General features: G+C 43.7%; 1 protein-coding gene across 4 annotated transcripts in view; it reads left to right on the plus strand.

The window, feature by feature from the left end:
• psd2 (pleckstrin and Sec7 domain containing 2) overlaps window positions 1-12,136 on the plus strand; it is a 355,353-nt gene that overhangs the window by 95,213 nt on the left and 248,004 nt on the right. The window lies entirely within an intron of this gene.

The following is a 12,136-nucleotide window of genomic DNA, read 5'->3' on the forward strand; positions in this document are numbered from 1 at the left end:
TGCCAATAAGTAGTGACTTCATGGCCACACCCTAGCAACCAATTACAGCACCCTAGCAACCGGGTGCCGAATTTTGCCACTGCAAGCACCATTCACATTTTCTTCAGGAAATGTACATTCTAGTATTGTAATTACTATTCACCTGAACAAAATTTTGGCGCGTAACTCGTCTCGCAGTTTTTGACGTAGACCCACGAATGAGGTGTTAAATCGACCGGCTTATTGAGGAGAGGTGTGCTATGACTTTTCTAAGCGATCGGGTGTACGATGTTCGCACAGCGTACGAAAAAACGGCTGAAAAAACTCCCATAGACTTAACATGGGGGCCAAATCTGTGAGATCATATCTTTGGTTTAGAAGGTCATAGAGACTTGGGGCTGGGCTCTTTTGACTCGGCCTATCAAGCCGCCAATAAGTAGTGACTTCATGGCCACGCCCTAGCAACCAATTACAGCAACCTAGCAACCGAGTGGCGAATTTTGCCACTGCAAGCACCATTCACATTTTCTTCAGGAAATGTACATTCTAGTTATTATTATTATTCCACACAAAATTTTGGCGCGCTACTCCTCCCGCAGCTTTTGTCCTAGACCCATGAATGAGGTGTCAAATCGACCGGCTTATTGAGGAGAGGTGTGCTATGACTTTTATAAGCGATCGGGTGTACGATGTTCGTCCGACGGGCGAAAAATCGGGCGAAAAATCCCATAGACTTAACATTGGGACGAACTTTGACAAGTCATAACTCTGGATCACAATGTCATAGAGACAAGGGGTGGGCTCATTTTACTCAGGCAACCAATCAGTCTATCAAGATAATTTTAAAGCTATCAAGCCACACCCTAGCAACCATAGAGAGTACCTTAGTAACAAGCTCCATAGACTTCCATTGAAAAAGATCAAAGGAATATCTTTGGATAGGAGTGTCATACAAACATGAGGGTGGGCTCGTTTGACTCGAGGCAGCAAACCGCCAATCACAAATAACCTTAAAGCCATCATAGCCACGCCTTAGCAACCATTTTAGAGCACCCTAGCAACCCAAAGCATAGGCAGATATCTTCAAATCTGAATATCATAGAGGCATGGGGGTTGGTTTATATCATTCATACTGGCAAGCAGCCTTTGGTTTATCATTACTGGCAGCTGCCAAGCCACTCCCTAGCAACCAAACAGAGTACCCTAGCAACTGTTTTGCAAGATCTATATCTCTGCATCAGAACATCGTAAAGACATGGGTGTTGGTTTATATTGTCAAGCAGCCTTTGGAGTATCATCATTGGTAGCTGCCAAGCCACTCCCTAGCAACCAAACAGAGTACCCTAGCAACCGTTTAGCAATATCTATATCTCTGCATCAGAGCATCATAGAGACATGGCGGATGGCTATTTTGACTAATGCTAGCAAACTGGACTTCCAACATGCTACACATGCTAGCAGTGAATAGCTACATGCTAATAGTGATTAGCTTAGGGTTTAAACATGACACAAACTAGTAAAAATGTGTTAGCATCATGCTGGTAACATGCTAATTGTGTTAGCATCATGTTAGTAGCATGCTAATCATGTTAGCATCATGCTAGCAAACATGCTAATCATGTTATCATCTTGTTAAAACCATGCTAATCATGTTAGCATGTTGCTAGCATAATGCTAACATGATTAGCATATTGTTTAAAACATGTTAGCAGCATGCTAAGGGTGTTAGCATCATGATAGCAACATGCTAATCATGTTAGCATCTTGCTAAAAACATCCTAGCAGGACGGTAATTATGTTAGCATAGTTTTGCCACTGCAAGCACCATTCACATTTTCTTCAGGAAATGTACATTCTAGTATTGTAATTACTATTCACCTGAACAAAACTTTGGCGCGTAACTCGTCCCGCAGTTTTTGTCGTAGACCCACGAATGAGGTGTCAAATCGACCGGCTTATTGAGGAGAGGTGTGCTATGACTTTTCTAAGCGATTAGGTGTACGATGTTCGCACAGCGTACGAAAAAACGGCTGAAAAAACTCCCATAGACTTAACATGGGGGCCAAATCTGAGAGATCATATCTTTGGTTTAGATGGTCATAGAGACTTGGGGCTGGGCTCTTTTGACTCGGCCTATCAAGCCGCCAATAAGTAGTGACTTTATGGCCACGCCCTAGCAACCAATTACAGCACCCTAGCAACCGGTGCCGAATTTTGCCACTGCAAGCACCATTCACATTTTCTTCAGGAAATGTACATTCTAGTTAATGGTGCTTGCCAAAGGCAAAGCTCCATTCTTATTCTTCTGCATACTTATTATTCTTCTTCTTCTTCTTCTGGACACAATTTCTGCGCGCTACTCCTCCCGCAGTTTTTGTCATAGACCCATGAATGAGGTGTCAAATCGACCGGCTCATTGAGGACAGGTGTGCTATGACTTTTATAAGCGATCGGGTGTACGATGTTCGTCCGGCGGGCGAAAAAGTAGCGAAAAAAAATCCCATAGACTTTGCATTGGGACAAACTTTGATGAGTAATAGCTCCTAACGAGAATTTCATAGAAACATGTGGGTTACCACGTTTGAAGAGCCTGATAGGCTCTCTCAGACCATACCTCAAAATGGGGTGTAAGTTGTACCCCTGGGGCGCAAGAGCTGCCCAAAGTTGCCCCATAGACATACTATGGTGAAGCCGTGCCCATGAACCAGGAAGTACTGTGTTTTTCCTACTATGGGAAATTACATAGGGATTTTGTATTGAACATAACTCTGGATCACAATGTCATAGAGACAAGGGGGTGGGCCCATTTTACTCAGGCAACCAATCAGTCTCTCAGGATCATTGTGAAGCTATCAAGCCACGCCCTAGCAACCATATAGAGCACCATAGCAACAAGTTCCATTGACTTCCATTGAAAAAGATCAAATGAATATCTTTGGATAGAAGTGTCGTACAAACAAGAGGGTGGGCTCATTTGACTGGAGGCAGCAAACCGCCAATCACAAATCACCTTAAAGACATCATAGCCACGCCTTAGCAACCATTTAAAGCACCCTAGCAACCCAAAGCATAGGCAGATATCTTCAAATCTGAATATCATAGAGGCATGGGGATTGGTTTATATCATTTATACTGGCAAGCAGCCTTTGGTTTATCATTACTAGCAGCTGCCAAGCCACTCCCTAGCAACCAAACAGAGTACCCTAGCAACCGTTTTGCAAGATCTATATCTCTGCATCAGAACATCATAAAGACATGGGGGTTGGTTTATATTGTCAAGCAGCCTTTGGAGTATCATCATTGGTAGCTGCCAAGCCACTCCTTAGCAACCAAACAGAGTACCCTAGCAACCGTTTAGCAAGATCTATATCTCTGCATCAGAGCATCATAGAGACATGGCGGTTGGCTCTTTTGACTCATGCTAGCAAACTGAACTTCCAACATGCTACACATGCTAGCAGTGAATAGCTACATGCTAATAGTGATTAGCTTAGGGTTTAAACATGACACAAACTAGTAAAAATGTGTTACATCATGCTGGTAACATGCTAATTGTGTTAGCATCATGCTAGTAGCATGCTAATCATGTTAGCATCATGGTAGCAAACATGCTAATTATGTTAGCATCTTGTTAAAAACATGCTAGCATCATGCTAGCATTATGCTAATCATGTTAGCATGTGCATTATCTTAACATGATTAGCATCTTTCTAAAAACATGCTAGCAACATCATGTTAAGGTTAGCATTATGCTAGCAACAAATGCTAATCATGTTAGCATGTTGCTAGCATAATGCTAACATGATTAGCATCTTTCTAAAAACATGCTAGCAGCATGCTAAGGGTGTTAGCATAATGCTAGCAACATGCTAATCATGTTAGCATCTTGATAAAAACATCCTAGCAGGACGGTAATTATGTTAGCATCATGCTAATCAAGAGTGCCGAGTTTTGCCACTGCAAGCACCATTCACATTTTCTTCAGGAAATGTACATTCTAGTATTGTAATTACTATTCACCTCAACAAAACTTTGGCGCGTAACTTGTCCCGCACCGTTTGTCGTAGACCCACGAATGAGGTGTCAAATCGACCGGCTTATTGAGGAGGGGTGTGCTATGACTTGTCTAAGCGATCGGGTGTACGATGTTCGCACAGTGTACGAAAAAACGGCTGAAAAATCTCCCATAGACATAACATGGGGGCCAAATCTGTGAGATCATATCTTTGGTTTAGAAGGTCATAGAGACTTGGGGCTGGGCTCTTTTGACTCGGCCAGCCAATAAGTAGTGACACAGCAACTTCATAGCCACGCCCTAGCAACCAATTACCGCACCCTAGCAACCGAGTCCGGTGTTTTGCCACTGCAAGCACCATTCACATTTTCTTCAGGAAATGTACATTCTAGTATTGTAATTACTATTCACCTAGACAAAACTTTGGCGCGTAACTTGTCCCGCACCATTTGTCGTAGACCCATGAATGAGGTGTCAAATCGACCGGCTTATTGAGGAGAGGTGTGCTATGACTTTTCTAAGCGATCGGGTGTACGATGTTTGCACAGCGGACGAAAAATCGTCTGAAAAATGTCCCATAGACTTAACATGGGGACCAAATCTGTGAGATCATATCTTTGGATCAGAAGGTCATAGAGACTTGGGGCTAGGCTCTTTTGACTTGGCCTATCAAGCAGCCAATAATTAGTGACTTCATAGCCACGCCCTAGCAACATATTACAGCACCCTAGCAACCGGTGCCGAATTTTGCCACTGCAAGCACCATTCACATTTTCTTCAGGAAATGTACATTCTAGTATTGTAATTACTATTCACCTGAACAAAACTTTGGCGCGTAACTCGTCCCGCACCGTTTGTAGTAGACCCACGAATGAGGTGTCAAATCGACCGGCTTATTGAGGAGAGGTGTGCTATGACTTTTCTAAGCGATCGGGTGTACGATGTTCGCACAGCGTACAAAAAAAACGGCTGAAAAAACTCCCATAGACTTAACATGGGGTCCAAATCTGTGAGATCATATCTTTGGATCAGAAGTTCGTAGAGACTTGGGGCTGGGCTCTTTTGATTCGGCCAGCCAATAAGTAGTGACACAGCAACTTCATAGCCACGCCCTAGCAACCAATTACAGCACCCTAGCAACCGAGTCCGGTGGTTTGCCACTGCAAGCACCATTCACATTTTCTTCAGGAAATGTACATTCTAGTATTGTAATTACTATTCACCTCAACAAAACTTTGGCGCGTAACTTGTCCCGCACCGTTTGTCGTAGACCCACGAATGAGGTGTCAAATCGACCGGCTTATTGAGGAGGGGTGTGCTATGACTTGTCTAAGCGATCGGGTGTACGATGTTCGCACAGTGTACGAAAAAACGGCTGAAAAATCTCCCATAGACATAACATGGGGGCCAAATCTGTGAGATCATATCTTTGGTTTAGAAGGTCATAGAGACTTGGGGCTGGGCTCTTTTGACTCGGCCAGCCAATAAGTAGTGACACAGCAACTTCATAGCCACGCCCTAGCAACCAATTACCGCACCCTAGCAACCGAGTCCGGTGTTTTGCCACTGCAAGCACCATTCACATTTTCTTCAGGAAATGTACATTCTAGTTATTATTATTATTATTCCACACAAAATTTTGGCGCGCTACTCCTCCCGCAGCTTTTGTCCTAGACCCATGAATGAGGTGTCAAATCGACCGGCTTATTGAGGAGAGGTGTGCTATGACTTTTATAAGCGATCGGGTGTACGATGTTCGTCCGACGGGCGAAAAATCGGGCGAAAAATCCCATAGACTTAACATTGGGACGAACTTTGACAAGTCATAACTCTGGATCACAATGTCATAGAGACAAGGGGTGGGCTCATTTTACTCAGGCAACCAATCAGTCTATCAAGATAATTTTAAAGCTATCAAGCCACGCCCTAGCAACCATAGAGAGTACCTTAGTAACAAGCTCCATAGACTTCCATTGAAAAAGATCAAAGGAATATCTTTGGATAGGAGTGTCATACAAACATGAGGGTGGGCTCGTTTGACTCGAGGCAGCAAACCGCCAATCACAAATAACCTTAAAGCCATCATAGCCACGCCTTAGCAACCATTTTAGAGCACCCTAGCAACCCAAAGCATAGGCAGATATCTTCAAATCTGAATATCATAGAGGCATGGGGGTTGGTTTATATCATTCATACTGGCAAGCAGCCTTTGGTTTATCATTACTGGCAGCTGCCAAGCCACTCCCTAGCAAACCAAACAGAGTACCCTAGCAACTATTTTGCAAGATCTATATCTCTGCATCAGAACATCGTAAAGACATGGGTGTTGGTTTATATTGTCAAGCAGCCTTTGGAGTATCATCATTGGTAGCTGCCAAGCCACTCCCTAGCAACCAAACAGAGTACCCTAGCAACCGTTTAGCAATATCTATATCTCTGCATCAGAGCATCATAGAGACATGGCGGATGGCTCTTTTGACTAATGCTAGCAAACTGGACTTCCAACATGCTACACATGCTAGCAGTGAATAGCTACATGCTAATAGTGATTAGCTTAGGGTTTAAACATGACACAAACTAGTAAAAATGTGTTAGCATCATGCTGGTAACATGCTAATTGTGTTAGCATCATGTTAGTAGCATGCTAATCATGTTAGCATCATCTTTAGCAAACATGCTAATCATGTTATCATCTTGTTAAAACCATGCTAATCATGTTAGCATTTTGCTAGCATTATGCTAACATGATTAGCATATTGTTTAAAACATGTTAACAACATGCTAAGGGTGTTAGCATCATGGTAGCAACATGCTAATCATGTTAGCATCTTGCTAAAAACATCCTAGCAGTACGGTAATTATGTTAGCATAGTTTTGCCACTGCAAGCACCATTCACATTTTCTTCAGGAAATGTACATTCTAGTATTGTAATTACTATTCACCTCAACAAAACTTTGGCGCGTAACTTGTCCCGCACCGTTTGTCGTAGACCCACGAATGAGGTGTCAAATCGACCGGCTTATTGAGGAGGGGTGTGCTATGACTTTTCTAAGCGATCGGGTGTACGATGTTCGCACAGTGTACGAAAAAACGGCTGAAAAATCTCCCATAGACATAACATGGGGGCCAAATCTGTGAGATCATATCTTTGGTTTAGAAGGTCATAGAGACTTGGGGCTGGGCTCTTTTGACTCGGCCAGCCAATAAGTAGTGACACAGCAACTTCATAGCCACGCCCTAGCAACCAATTACCGCACCCTAGCAACCGAGTCCGGTGTTTTGCCACTGCAAGCACCATTCACATTTTCTTCAGGAAATGTACATTCTAGTATTGTAATTACTATTCACCTGAACAAAACTTTGGCGCGTAACTCGTCCCGCACCGTTTGTCGTAGACCCATGAATGAGGTGTCAAATCGACCGGCTTATCGAGGAGAGGTGTGCTATGACTTTTCTAAAGTGATCGTGTGTGTACGATGTCCGCACAGCGTACGAAAAAACGGCTGAAAAAACTCCCATAGACTGAACATTGGGTCAAAATCTGTGAGATCATATCTATGGATCAGAAGGTCATAGAGACTTGGGGCTGGGCTCTTTTGATTCGGCCAGCCAATAAGTAGTGACACAGCAACTTCATAGCGACGCCCTAGCAACCAATTACATCACCCTAGCAACTGGGGCCGAATTTTACCACTGCAAGCACCATTCACATTTTCTTCAGGAAATGTACATTCTAGTATTGTAATTACTATTCACCTGAACAAAACTTTGGCGCGTAACTCGTCCCGCAACGTTTGTCGTAGACCCACGAATGAGGTGTCAAATCGACCGGCTTATTGAGGAGAGGTGTGCTACGACTTTTCTAAGCGATCGGGTGTACGATGTTCGCACAGCATACGAAAAAACGGCTGAAAAAACTCCCATAGACTTAACATGGGGGCCAAATCTGTGAGATCATATCTTTGGTTTAGAAGGTCATAGAGACTTGGGGCTGGGCTCTTTTGACTCGGCCTATCAAGCCGCCAATAACTAGTGACTTCATGGCCACGCCCTAGCAACCAATTACAGCACCCTAGCAACCGGGTGCCGAATTTTGCCACTGCAAGCACCATTCACATTTTCTTCAGGAAATGTACATTCTAGTTCTTCTTCTTCTTCTTCTGGACACAATTTCTGCGCGCTACTCCTCCCGCAGTTTTTGTCATAGACCCATGAATGAGGTGTCAAATCGACCGGCTCATTGAGGACAGGTGTGCTATGACTTTTATAAGCGATCGGACCAACGATGTTCGCACAGCGGACGAAAAAGCGGCCAAAAAAGTCCCATTGACTTACATTGAAAAATTCAAATTCACGAACATTCCGTCTCTCTCAACTGTCACTTTCTCACACACACTCACACATGCAGGCCCTTAAAAGCCTTTCTCTCTCAGACACAGACACTCATTTTCTTCCACTTTTATTTCTGCGCGCTACTCCTCCCGCAGCGTTTGTCCTAGACCCATGAATGAGGTGTCAAATCGACCGGCTCATTGAGGAGATATGTGTTATGATTTTTATAAGCGATCGGACCAACGATGTTCGCACAGGGGGGCGAAAAAGCGGCCAAAAAAGTCCCATTGACTTTCAATGGCGGAATCTTCAGAAATTTGAATTTCAACTGTCACTTTCTCACACACACTCACACACGCAGGCCCTTAGAAGCCTTTCTCTCTCAGACACAGACACTCATTTTCTTCCACTTTTATTTCTGTGCGCTACTCCTCCCGCAGCGTTTGTCCTAGACCCATGAATGAGGTGTCAAATCGATCGGCTCATTGAGGAGAGCTGTGCTATGACTTTTATAAGCGATCGGGTGTACGATGTTCGTCAGGCGGGCGAAAAAGTAGCGAAAAAAAATCCCATAGACTTTGCATTGCGACAAACTTTGACGAGTCATTGTTCCGAGCGAGAATTTCGTAGAAACATGTGGGTTACCACGTTTGAAGAGGCTGGCAAGCTCTGTCAGCCCATACCTCAATATGGGGTGTAAGTTGTACCCCTGGGGCGCAAGAGCTGCCCAAAATTGCCCCATAGACATACTATGGTGAAGCCGTGCCCATGAACCAGGAAGTACTGTGTTTTTCCTACTATGGGAAATTACATAGGGATTTTGTATTGAACATAACTCTGGATTGCAGTGTCATAGAGACAAGGGGGTGGGCTCATTTTACTCAGGCAACCAATCAGTCTCTCCGGATCATTGTGAAGCTATCAAGCCACGCCCTAGCAACCATATAGAGCACCTTAGTAACATGCTCCATAGACTTCCATTGAAAAAGATCAAAGGAATATCTTTGGATAGGAGTGTCGTACAAACATGAGGGTGGGCTCATTTGACTCGAGGCAGCAAACTGCCAATCACAAATCACCTTAAAGACATCATAGCCACGCCTTAGCAACCATTTAGAGCACCCTAGCAACCCAAAGCATAGGCAGATATCTTCAAATCTGAATATCATAGAGGCATAGGGGTTGGTTTATAGCATTCATACTGGCAAGCAGCCTTTGGTTTATCATTACTGGCAGCTGCCAAGCCACTCCCTAGCAACCAAACAGAGTACCTTAGCAACCGTTTAGCAAAATATCTATATCTCTGCATCAGAGCATCATAGAGACATGGCGGTTGGCTCTTTTGACTCATGCTAGCAAACTGGACTTCCAACATGCTACACATGCTAGCAGTTAATAGCTACATGCTAATAGTGATTAGCTAAGTGCTAAAGTGGGCTGAGAACACGCCAGGAACTCTATAGAAACTCCACAGTAACTATCTGTGACAACTACCAACCACCTAGCAACACCCTAGCAACCACCCAGGTTACCATAGCAACCGCCTAGCAACCACCCAGAACACCATAGCAACCGCCTAGCAACACCTTAGCAACCACCCCAAGTACCTTAGCAACCGCCTAGCAACCGAGTGTCGAATTTTGCCACTGCAAGCACCATTCACATTTTCTTCAGGAAATGTACATTCTAGTATTGTAATTACTATTCACCTGAACAAAACTTTGACGCGTAACTTGTCCCGCATCGTTTGTCGTAGACCCACGAATGAGGTGTCAAATCGACCGGCTTATTGAGGAGAGGTGTGCTATGACTTTTCTAAGCGATCGGGTGTACGATGTTCGCACAGCGTACAAAAAAACGGCTAAAAAAACTCCCATAGACTTAACATGGGGGCCAAATCTGTGAGATCATATCTTTGGATCAGAAGGTCATAGAGACTTGGGGCTGGGCTCTTTAGATTCGGCCAGCCAATATGTAGTGACACAGCAACTTCATAGCCACGCCCTAGCAACCAATTACAGCACCCTAGCAACCGGGGCCGAATTTTGCCACTGCAAGCACCATTCACATTTTCTTCAGGAAATGTACATTCTAGTTAATGGTGCTTGCCAAAGGCAAAGCTCCATTCTTATTCTTCTGCATACTTATTATTCTTCTTCTTCTTCTTCTGGACACAATTTCTGCGCGCTACTCCTCCCGCAGTTTTTGTCATAGACCCATGAATGAGGTGTCAAATCGACCGGCTCATTGAGGACAGGTGTGCTATGACTTTTATAAGCGATCGGGTGTACGATGTTCGTCCGGCGGGCGAAAAAGTAGCGAAAAAAATCCCATAGACTTTGCATTGGGACAAACTTTGATGAGTAATAGCTCCTAACGAGAATTTCATAGAAACATGTGGGTTACCACGTTTGAAGAGCCTGATAGGCTCTCTCAGACCATACCTCAAAATGGGGTGTAAGTTGTACCCCTGGGGTGCAAGAGCTGCCCAAAGTTGCCCCATAGACATACTATGGTGAAGCCGTGCCCATGAACCAGGAAGTACTGTGTTTTTCCTACTATGGGAAATTACATAGGGATTTTGTATTGAACATAACTCTGGATCACAATGTCTTAAAGACAAGGGGGTGGGCTCATTTTACTCCAGGCAACCAATCAGTGTCTCAGGTTCATTGTGAAGCTATCAAGCCACGCCCTAGCAACCATATAGAGCACCATAGCAACAAGTTCCATAGACTTCCATTGAAAAAGATCAAATGAATATCTTTGGATAGGAGTGTCATAGAAACATGAGGGTGGGCTCATTTGACTCGGGGCAGCAAACGGCCAATCACGAATCACCTTAAACACTTCATAGCCACGCCCTAGCAACCATTTAGAGCACCCTAGCAACCCAAAGCAAAGAGGGATATCTTCAAATCTGAATATCATAGAGGCATGGGGGTTGGTTTATATCATTCATACTGGCAAGCAGCCTTTGGTTTATCATTACTGGCAGCTGCCAAGCCACTGCCTAGCAACCAAACAGAATACCCTAGCAACCGTTTTGCAAGATCTATATCTCTGCATCAGAGCATCATAGAGACATGGCGGTTGGCTCTTTTGACTCATGCTAGCAAACTGGACTTCCAACATGCTACACATGCTATCAGTGAATAGCTACATGCCAATAGTGATTAGCTTAGGGTTTAAACATGACACAAACTAGTAAAAATGTGTTAGCATAATGCTGGTAACATGCTAATTGTGTTAGCATCATGCTAGTAGCATGCTAATCATGTTAGCATCATGCTAGCAAACATGCTAATTATGTTAGCATCTTGTTAAAAACATGCTAACAACATGGTAATCATGCTAGCATCATGCTAGCATTATGCTAATCATGTTAGCATGTTGCTAGCATTATGCTAACATGATTAGCATCTTTCTAAAAACATGCTAGCAGCATGCTAAGGGTGTTAGCATTATGCTAGCAACATGCTAATCATGTTAGCATTTTGCTAGCATTATGTTAACATGATTGGCATCTTTCTAAAAACATGTTACCAGGATACTAAGGGTGTTGGCATAATGCTAGCAACATGCTAATCATGTTAGCATCTTGCTAAAAACATCCTAGCAGGACGGTAATTATGTTAGCATAATGCTAATCAAGAGTGCCGAGTTTTGCCACTGCAAGCACCATTCACATTTTCTTCAGGAAATGTACATTCTAGTATTGTAATTACTATTCACCTGAACAAAACTTTGGCGCGTAACTCGTCCCGCACCGTTTGTCCTAGACCCACAAATGAGGTGTCAAATCGACC

Source organism: Chanodichthys erythropterus, chromosome 1 (assembly GCF_024489055.1).
Source record: "Chanodichthys erythropterus isolate Z2021 chromosome 1, ASM2448905v1, whole genome shotgun sequence".
Lineage (NCBI taxonomy): Eukaryota > Metazoa > Chordata > Actinopteri > Cypriniformes > Xenocyprididae > Chanodichthys > Chanodichthys erythropterus.